At 39.9% G+C, this 11,025-nt stretch overlaps 1 long non-coding RNA gene across 1 annotated transcript; it reads right to left on the reverse strand.

Annotated features, from left to right (window-relative positions):
* Positions 1-328: 328 nt before the first annotated feature.
* On the reverse strand, positions 329-9,029 carry LOC138050037 (uncharacterized). Its single transcript, XR_011132539.1, has 2 exons — positions 8,320-9,029; positions 329-1,869 (listed from the first exon to the last, which is right to left on the reverse strand). It is a non-coding gene; the product is annotated as an uncharacterized lncRNA (long non-coding RNA).
* Between the last annotated feature and the right edge of the window lie 1,996 nt (positions 9,030-11,025).

The following is an 11,025-nucleotide window of genomic DNA, read 5'->3' on the forward strand; positions in this document are numbered from 1 at the left end:
GGCTCTCTTCGATCTATAGCGTTTTCTTATTTCAAGATCTCCTAATGTTGTCCAAAGTTCCCCAGGTAGACGGGACTTGGGCTGAGAAGCTCTGATGGATTTAAGCTCAGAGCTACTATATTGTCGCCTTGCTGTTGTAGACGGTCTTGAGGCAGCTTCGGCTACAGATTAAAGATGGCGGCTCGGACTTAAGGCGTTCCAAACTAAATCGTCCTTTTCCAATTAAGCAAATTCCGTTAAAAAAAGGGCAAATAAGCATGTTAGACAGCACATTTCCGACAGAATACTGGGGATAGAGGGTATTCTACAATAATTGAGGAACACAAAGTTGAAAACTTGACCACTTATCATGTTTCTAACGGAAAGTACACTTTTTTTGACATCTAAAAGGTTATAATATTTTACGGACTGCGTCTAAATGTTATCTTAAACATAGAGAACAGCTACGAAACCCTCGGAGCCCTGCATAACATTCAAATAATACAATACAAAAGCGCTATAAACCGCGGAACGCTTTTTTATTCCGTTACCAGAAGCCTGTTCGTCGTTTTGCCTAAGAAATCGAATTTTGGCTTTGTAATACCTAGTAATATCATTTGAAGTTATGTAAATTGCTGCAGGAACAGGAAATCGTGCGCTGTTATTTGTACTTTTGAGTCCGATTTTCGGATCCAAAATTCGACCCTTGATTTAATGTTTGGACTTTACTTTTTCAGCCCGACACGAATGCTGTTAAATTTTGAGTCCGATTTTCGGAGCCAACATTCTACGTTCTCAGCCCGACACGAATGCTGTTAAATTTTGAGTCCGATTTTCGGAACCAAAATTCTACGTTTCCGCGACGATCTCAGCCCAACACACCTTTCGACAACTTTTGAGTCTGATTTTCGGACCTAAAATTCTACTTTTCTTCCATCTGCCCACCACGAATATTCATACAGCTTTTGAAACTGATTCCCGGACCCAAGTGAACTACCAATATTCGTATCCCTAAAATTATGCACAAATTACCTACATATCTTGTGTTACTGATTTAGTAACACTGTCTATAAACGCTTTGTGCGTAAAACATCACTGAAGCGAACTATCAGTCTGGTTGTAGTCAAAATAAAGACTAGGAAAGGCATAACGCGTAAGGGCCATCACGAGAATAAGAAAAACCACTTCCAAAATCTACTTTCCTCGCCTTTGAGCGTTGCTTGTCAGGATAAGCTCTAATTTAATGCCCTTTGGGCGTGCTACACGTTTTTTTTTTTTTCACATTAATGCCGTGAGTAAACATGAGTTTACTTTTTTCGTTGAACTGACAAGTGTTGAACATTGACACTGAAACTTCAAAATATACTTTTTCGATTTGTCAAGCAATCAGGAGACAAAAATGTTTAAATTTGATTAGAAATCGTTATACTTTTTTATAATCAACATGCAACATCGTCGCGCCCGCATTGGGAGATTATACCCTATAAAAGCCATAGAGGTTGTTAAAGAGTTTTTTCAGCATCATTGCATCAATCCTGCTGTAGACGTCTTTGAGATAAGTTGCGGTCTCTGGTCGGGTGTACTTATCCCATGTTAACGTGAAGTTGGAAAGCAAAATAACATCCTTAACGGCAGAGCTTGTTTCCACGCTACGTTTCTTCGATTCGTTCTAAAATAGTCGGACTTCCAGCTAGACTTATAAGTTCCTTTGCAGTAGTGTGTTGAAACATGGTCAACATATATAGCGGTGAACTTCCAAAAGACAGGTATTTTGTCCCAGTCGAGAAGATTGATGGCTTTAGAAAAACCTACTTCCACTGAGTCGGCTGTATGGTCCTCCACCTCCTGGACGGCTCTATTCTCTTCCCTACGGAGTGGCCCAGTGGTGATCTTAGAAAAAAAAAACAACAAAACAAAAAGAGACCGTTTTTCTTTTCAACTGAAGCGACACTGGTTAGCTAGCCCAAAACAAAAATTTGATTATATTTTTATTTGCTTTAAAGTTAATACAGATTCTTAACAAATTCCTTGTTCCGTTTCTAACACCTTGAACTAACCCCCTTCATAGCATAACCTCCTGTTTAATTAAAGTAAAAACTGTAAATCGCAGTTCACATTTAAGTCACTTTATAACGTTTATGGTTAAGTTTTTGTTTCTAAGACTCACAACTGTTCCTTGAAGCCTTCCTTCAAATTTCTTAATTAATCCATTCCTGCGTGGTTGTGCGGGTTCCTTGCAAATTCCTGGTTTTAGGGTTGGGGTTAGGGTTACCCTAACCCTAAAACCTTTCAAATGTTTACCCAAATCACTGTAGTGTATTTGACTACATTCACAAAATCCTAGAGGCTGTCTTTTACGTGCATTTGACTTCTTTAGTTTAAACCTAAATGGGCAGCTACCTAATGGAGAGTTAGAGTCGATGAAAGGAAACTCTTCAAATTCCACAAATTCTGGCGATATTTTCGGAATTGATCCTCTACTTTGATAAAATGCAGTTGCAACTTTTTCACTTGGCTATTCGCATTTCCTCTACAATAGAAACCTGAGGAATTTTTTTTAGTAAATCAAGCAGTGTTTTGATACTTGAACCTGCTGCTCTAAACTCACTCGCTGTTAAAACTGTAATTTTCCATTTTCTTGCAATTTAAAATTCTTGGTTTTCACGTGACGTCATCAAAATAAAAAAAAAAGGGATTATCAATCCTGTTGAGCTTTTAGTTTAGTTAGTTATTAACACAGCTGAAGACTTTTCTTTTCAATTTTTTTTAGGTTTGGCAGGGGCACCCAACGACCAATTTGTTGTAAAATGCATTATTATACCCCAGTTAATGAAAATAAATGTTATTAAGGCATTTTTAGATGTTTTTCAGTGTTGCTGGGAAAAAATTATCTGTTCCTTTTTCCCAGCAAGACACACAAAAAATTTCCCAGCCAGCTAGATAAAATTGGTTGGTTTCCCAGCCAGGAATTCCGCGCGCTTCCAAATCTCTCGATCCAAAACGACCGAACAAAAGCGACAAAACCGGGACAAAACAGGTTTTCTCCGCAAGCGCAATCACTCTGACCAGCCGTCGTATGTTTGTGACTACTCGTCCTCAGTCTTCAGAGAGTTTCTACAGCCAGCTCGGGTTGAAATGCTAGAAAAAGTCAGTAATTCCCAGGCAAAACCTCTATCAATAACAAAATTTCCCAGCCAGCTCATCGAAACACCTGTATTTTTGCCAGCCAGCAAGATTCCTCTGGGGAACAGATAATGTGAGGAACAGATTCGTTGGGTGCCCCTGGTTTGATAGGGTTTTTCGTCGTGTGATAAAGGAAGGTTGAATTCTGAGCTTTTGCGTGACACGATATGGATCGTTTTCACGTGACGTCATCATTTTCTAAAATCCAAAACTAAAGCGCCACGAAAGTTTTTATCCTCATCACGCATAAGAGGCGGTAAATTTGTATCCATTTGCAATTTTAAAGCTCAATAGCGTGCTTCGTTTGGAAACCAGAGCATTTTGAATTTCTGAGTTATAGCGGTGCGTGACACGAGGCGACGATCGAGTTTATTGAGAAATATATATTTATCTCATGGTTTTGAGCCTTTTTTAGAATTTAAAGCATTAGGAAAAGTGCTTAGGTAAATAGGTGTTTGTTCAGTACAGACGATCACTCGCCTAGATAGCCAAAGTAAGTAACAGATGTTGACACTATTTTGCGGCCGCCATATTGGTGGGCCACAGATGTACACCAACATGGCGATTTGATACTGGGCTCTGTAAATTTCTGCGAAACATATCGACGAATATCTGAAGTTTGGGGAAACGTACAGGCCTAAAACTTGGAGAAGTGTCTTCTTCATTTATCTTCTAAACCATCACGAATTCTTGACTTTTTCCACCGGATGGTTTTCGATTTATTTTTTTATTGCGTGACAGTGAAAACGATCTATTAAAATGGCGGCAGAGAATGCTGTCACGTAGATAAAGAGCAACTCATGTGTACTCATTTGGATGTTTATGAGCCTTCAGAAGATGATTACAGGCTTTTTATAGCAAAACTCGATGACATATGTTTTTGTTAGCTTCCAGCTGCCATATTGGTGCCCCTCGGAGGGACTAAAACATCGCGTGTCTATACAATGCCTTATATTCAAGTTTGAGTAAAACATTTCTTCGAATATCTCCCGCACGAAACATCGCGCAGACCTGAATCTTTGTGGGGCTGTTCAAGAGACAAAAGAAAATGAAAATGAAAAGAAAATGAACTTGACTTTATTTGTTGAAAGGTTTTGATGATGGTGTGACAGTGAAAACCGCAAATAGCAAAAACTGTGCGTGATCGTGGAGACTGTAAAGTTAAATTGATGCCAAAGGGCAGATTTCAAAGTGAATAGGGGTAACTCCCGTTACAAATTTTGCTTACAAACGAGATTTATCATTCGATCGATTTTCCATTAAACTTTGCAAGGTGAAACAATCGGAAATGTGTTAAGAGAGTGGCGGCTATCGCAGCTTAAGAAATATTCCCGAGTATAAATACAATACTGTGAATATTGTACATTTATTTTAGTATTATATTTATTTATGTCAGGGACACCTGGGAGAACAGATTACTGAAGGTGCTCCCTGGTTAAATAAAGCTCATTATTATTAACTTTTCCTGTGTTTTAGCTATTCGGTCTTGTTTTTCCCTGATTGAAATCAGATAATTACCTAAGTTGATGATAGGTTGTTTCCTTTGTGTCGGAATGTCACAGTCAAAGGCCATTCTCTCCGACTGTAAACTCAGGAAAGAACTGATAGAAAAACCTGATCGACCTCAAAAATTTGACCCTTAAAAATTTGTTCGCACGTGTCTTATTATTATTATTATTATGAGCAAATAATTGGAAAGTGGAAAGGTATGGTAATTAAATAACTGATTCGAGCAACCTCAAAGAACGCCGGATCACCTTATTTGCTGAGAACTTGATTTCCCCAAATTCTGATTTCGTAGTGATTTTTAAAGTGAAGTCAATCCAGGTAAAGACCTACGCAGTCATCGTAGTATTGCATGGGAGACTGTTCACGCGTGTGTAAACGCACAGCGCCCCCTCACGGGCTCACGCTAGTTTTCATCGCTTACCAGTTTGCGTTGAGAATAGCAAATGAAACGGCTAATGTTATGTTCAGGCGGGAGTTAGGTATCATCGAGTTGGACTTCGAGTTCGAGTTCGAGTTGGACTTCGAGTTGGACTTCGAGTTAGACTTCGAGTTGGACTTCGAGTTGGACTTCGAGTTGGACTCCGAGTTGCGCTTCGAGTTAATAATTAAAACGCAAGTATATAATTGATAATAATGTATTATTATTATTTATTATTAATGTTAATAAGCAAAGAGATGTATAAGCTGGACGAAGAACAGGAACAGGAATTCGGGGCAATATTGGGATTTTTCATTTTTTTTTTCATGTGGTTTAAGTAGTAAAATTGCTGACACATTAAAATATAGAGCAGGGATATAGGTTTTCAACAATGTGTGGTACCTTTTGTCACATGCTTTTTCCATTTCCGGCATTCTTTAATTTATAGCCCACACTTTTATGAAAAGTAGGTCACGCGATGGTCTACCTGTAAAGGGCCTGTTAAAATTTAAACACAAAAATTGCTTTCAAAATAATACTGTCGAGAAAAAAAAAATTAACACGCTATTTGCCGGAGAAATTATCCATCGAGTTTGGACTCGAAGATGGTGTTGGTGACCTTAACACGCTTTGTATGACAGGCCACAACAACGGCCCTCTTCTGGGCGCTTCATATCCAAAAGTGGGAGAAGGATTTATCGGAAAAAGAAGGTGTTTGAAAGCTCTCCTATTGACCAGATCGACTGTCTATGTTGAGCGCCTCAGTGTGTTCTCTTGGTTTTCGTGCGCTTACTAGTGAAGGCTTACAGTGCATCAATTTTCTTATGCAAACACGCAGTTGACATGTTTAATGAATTTTTGTTTTCTTTGGGCGATTTTGGATAAATCTGCCTGCCCCGCACTACGGCGTCTTTAATATTTTTGGTCCACTGACAAATTTTTCCAAATTTTGCTCGCCGCGTGATTAGGAAAAGCTTCAATTTTGACCCAATTTAAAACAAAACAAATAAAATTCGTACTAGTGCAACCCCCTCCCTATAGACAACCCTAACTAAAAATCTAAACCTACCGCAGCCGCAGAACATTTCCTGTCATCTCCTAACAACACACTGCCAACGACATGCAATTAATACCCATCGAAAAATTCTCTTCCATCCGAGACTCTATCCGTAAGGCCACAGAAGTTTTATTTTGTAATCCAAAAAGGCAGAACAATTGATCCCGATGGTCTGAACATCCACGAAGAATCAGACTGTTCCGTTCTATGCTATGTGATTATTTTTTAATATAAGCTTATCTACACTGTGTTTCACTGTGTTTCCGGAACATATTTCGAAAATATGCTACATATGCTTGAAATATGCTTATTGTACCTGAAGAAGCCTGGTTTGGCCCGCCGAAATATCGATATACCTTCAAAAAATTCAACCCACCTTGAGTCGCTTTTTGCTTTTATATTCCCCATTTTATATATGAAGCGGATTAGATCACTATTGTTTTAACATATACCAGCAGCATCATCGTTCCGGCCCGGGGTGGGGGACTCCCATATGGAACAGACGGGCATGCTCGTCGGAAATTTTGAATTTAACCCCTAAAGGAGACCATGTGGGCGTGGCTCAAGCTTTTTGTGAACCCTGAAGGAGACAAATTTTGACCCCTAAAAACAAGTTAAAAAGAAAATTTGAATTTCTGTTTTGTTGAATTCTGTGTTTATTTGCGGAACCCGAAACGAGACCTTACAATATTCGCGATTTGCCCGGAACAACCTAAGCGAGACCAAAATCCAAAATTTACACCCCTAAGCGAGACGACGAGCATCCCCGTCTGTTTCATATGGGAGTTCCCCCCCCCCCCCCCGGGGGCGTTCCGGTTGCTCACTCTAATTTCTGACCGTTTTGCCTACCCGTCAAGATGCAGGTCTGTGCTGTGCAACTCGGACTTACGCATAAGCAATTAAGCCACTTCCTTCAGTTTCTGCTAAATTACCCTTTTGATCCATGATGAAAAGAAGACTTACGTTGTATCGCCACACACCTCCTGTGGCGACGAAGTTATCTCTATTGTTGCTGTTGTTTCCTCGCTGAAAACGGGCATGTTTCAGGGTTAATTTGCATTCGAAAATAAAGTCTTCATAAAGTAAATTCAACCTACCGTTCCATTGCCAATTCCACAATGGCCAGCAACAAGACCAACCAGGCTGATGACGAGACCTCGTATCATACCACGTGGGGACCTCGTATCAAACCCGCTTATGCCTTGAAAACACGTGTAACACAAGACGACCACTTGGACAGCGTCACAGTCACGCATCACGCATCCTCGATTTACGGGGCCTAGGACCGTACTGAAGACCTCGGGCACCTAAGCCTCAAAATATTTCCTTACAATGCTAGGCCAAAGTTGAGATGCAAGGTATCTTTATGTGCCACTTGCACTTTCTTAACAGAAATGGACACTGCTTTGATTCAAATCCTTTCTCTTCATGAGAGATCGTTGGTTAGCATCATGGATCATGGTTAGCATTTACATTTCAAGGAAAAATATTCCTTGTCATACTATCGTTGGTTTGTGCCCTCCCATAAGCAAAAGCGGTCCTTCGAAAAATGTAAGTATCTCGGCGGGCTCTGGTTTTGCGGGACCTACCCTACCCTACCCCTCTATTTCTTTTTGGGGGGAGGGGAGTTTATTTTTATAGTCAACTTTAACTCGAACTCCAACTCGAAGCGCAACTCGAAGCGCAACTCGAAGTCCAACTCGAAGTCCAACTCGAAGTCCAACTCGAACTTTAACTCGAACTCCAACTCGAACTCCAACTCGAACTCCAACTCGAACTCCAACTCGAAGTCCAACTCGATGGTTCGGGATTCCCTGTTCAGGCACATATCATAAGTGTTAAATCATAACTTACTAATTACGTCGTTTTTTTTTAGAGGTGAACTAATAAGTTATATCAGTATACGGTTTGTTTTCAGATTGGACTTGAAAACTTTCCTTTTCAGTGAAAACTATGAGCTATGCAGTTAAAAGGTTTGAAACATCTAAAAGGAAATGCATTGAAAAAAATGGCGGAAAAACATTCTCATGCTAATTTGTGATGCTATTCGGTACCTTTTAGTCTCGGCGTAATTACGCTGTTACTACTGACGAGAAGGTTACGTTTAGCCCGAAGGCTGGATTGGCTCCCCACGATTAGATTAAATTTATCGGTAAAGGTAATTACGGCTTACCGTCCATATTACGTTGTTCTTCTTGGTTTAGTTCATCGCTTCAACAGTCTGAATAATTCCCGCGTACTGTTTTCTCCTCCGTCAGAATCTCTGAGAAAGGTTACATCTAGAGGTCGTCGTTCGGGCTCCAACCGTCTACATCATAACTGGGACAATGATCACGAATGATTGGGGTTTTTGACGTTGATGCCGGAATGAGTCAAGGCTTTCATCTGAGAAACCGATCAACGTTAAACCCCCTCTTAGTTTCAAAGGAGTTCCTTCGATTCTGGACTTTGATGATGGAGACGTCCGCTGGACTCATCACTTGAAAACCCGATAAAACTCCAGTTTCGACGTTTTTGGTCACCTTCCATCTTTTCTGAAGTTTAGGTAGTAATTGCAAACTCGATAATTGTTTCGGAATTTATGATGATCATGAGCGAGGGTACTTTACTTGACCGTAATGGGCAGATTCTCCAATGTAAAGCCGGACGCACACAAATTATGTAGCTCAGTGTTGACAAGCTCAGTTTACGAGAAAAATAATAATAGACATGTTTAGTACATGTGTGGCAAAAAACTGCGAACAGAACATCCTATTTTTACATACACAGGATGGGACCCGTAGCATACGCAGAGATGAAAGTCGTTACTTGGGCGAAGTAATTCAGAATACAAATTAAGCGTGACCTCCAGACATTGCGCGGACTAAATTAAACCGTCGTGGCTTATTAATTTTGAATTTGACATGGTAGCTCTCGTGACCTCATGTTCATCAAATCGACAGATGTATGCATGTACTGTAGTATATCGTGGTCGTGAAATCGAAAAAAAAAAAAAAGAAACATAAAAATGATATGTGGTGTTAAATGCTAAAAATGTGGAAGACGTTCAACAATCTAGCGAACTGGAGAAGCACATGTTTATGATCACATCTGACGAATGACGAAATCAAGATCGGCTTATGTGAACACGGCCCGTCAGATAGTCGTTCGTGACCTTATCTCAGTGCCTTATTGAGTTTCATCATCTCGCACGCACATTAATCTTTTCACTTGTTAGTAACTGCAGCGTCGTATAGACTACACTACAGAGCATTACAAACTGCACGAAAGAAAACAGGCACCGAACAAGTCATCGTCTAAAGCAAATACAAGAGGGGACAAACTTATGGTCAATCAAGATTCAAGACAATGAAGCCTTCATTTTTCAGAACGGCCCGACTTGCATATTACGGAAAGACATATTCGGTGGTGAGGAACGTTCCCGTCTTTGAACACAAAGTTAACCACAAAAAGTTCAAGCAGTGGAGGTATGCTTTTCTTTCTGTTTACAGTTAAGTGTTATTTAGACTTAACTGCGATTTCTTGTTTATACTTTGAAGCCGTAGGTACGCTACCCTGGATGCCAGAGGTGTTTTCTCTCCTAGAGCGACCTCTGGCAGCCAGGGTATAGGTACGCGCCCAAATAATTTTGTAACCGCCTCCTATGTAAAATAAAATCCTCAAACATAACAGTCATTGCTTCCTACCAGCGTTTACCGGAGTAGGACTAAGCATTCTGCCTATATTACAAAACGGCACTGCATATAATACACTGTAACATATTATGTTAATAATGCAGAAAAATATCAGTTTGTCTTGTATTTTTTCTTTCTTCAAATTGACTGTAAACTTTGGAGATAATTATGATGTAATAGCACAAAGGTATTCCAGTCCTCCAAATATAAGGCGCCGAATATCGGATTTGCCGAAAGCAAAGACCCAAAAAACGACGACCGAAGACCCACTGGTCTACAACCTTTTTTGTTTTATCAAAATGTCATCTGAGAGCGCGACAAACATCTCAGTTGGTACAACACGTGTCAAATTGTGTAACGATAGATCTAGAATACACGTGAAAGGTAGGGATATTAAAAACATGACATTTCGGCAACGACATATCATCATTGTCAAAAGTAAAAGTATTTGATAAAGGTGAGAGTCGCCGAATACTTTTTACCCTCAAATTGTGTAACGCAGCCAAATTCCATGAGTGTCGAAGTAACGAAGTGAGTGAGGAGTTCACTACATTTCCTCGTCAGCAATTCTTGGTTTTCACGTGACGTCATCAACATTAAAAAAATAAGGAATTATCAATCTTTTTGAAATTTAAGTTTAGTTACTCAGTTATTAGAACAGCTGAAGACTTATCTTTTTACAAATTTTCAGTTTGATAGGGTTTTTCGTCCTTTGAAAAAGCAAAGTAGAATTTCCAAGCCTTTGCGTGACACGATATTAAAATCACGTAGGTTTACGGGGCCGATTAAATGAGCCGGCTGGCCCGGTTAGGAGGGCTGGCTCGTTTAGCCGACATCCCGGCACGTCTGAGAAACGCATCAAACAAGACGAACGTCTCACCACGTAGATATTTATGAGTCCTCAGAAGAAGACCGCAGGCTTTTTATATCAAAACTGGATGACATGTGTTTTTGTTTGCCCCTTAGAGGGACACAAACATGGTGCCTCCATACAAAGCCTTGTAAATTTGAGTAAAACATTTCTTCGACTATCTCCCGCACGAAACATCACACAGCCCTGAATCTTTGAGAAACTGCTTGAATATTCATCTCCTTTAGTCTCTTTGATTCATGACTTTATTTGTTGAATGGTTTTGATGATGGTGTGACAGTGAAAACCAGCAACATTACATTTGCTTATTGAGCAAATGTAAGTGAGATGACTT

Source organism: Montipora capricornis, chromosome 5, assembly GCF_036669925.1.
Source record: "Montipora capricornis isolate CH-2021 chromosome 5, ASM3666992v2, whole genome shotgun sequence".
NCBI classification, from domain to species: Eukaryota; Metazoa; Cnidaria; class Anthozoa; order Scleractinia; family Acroporidae; genus Montipora; species Montipora capricornis.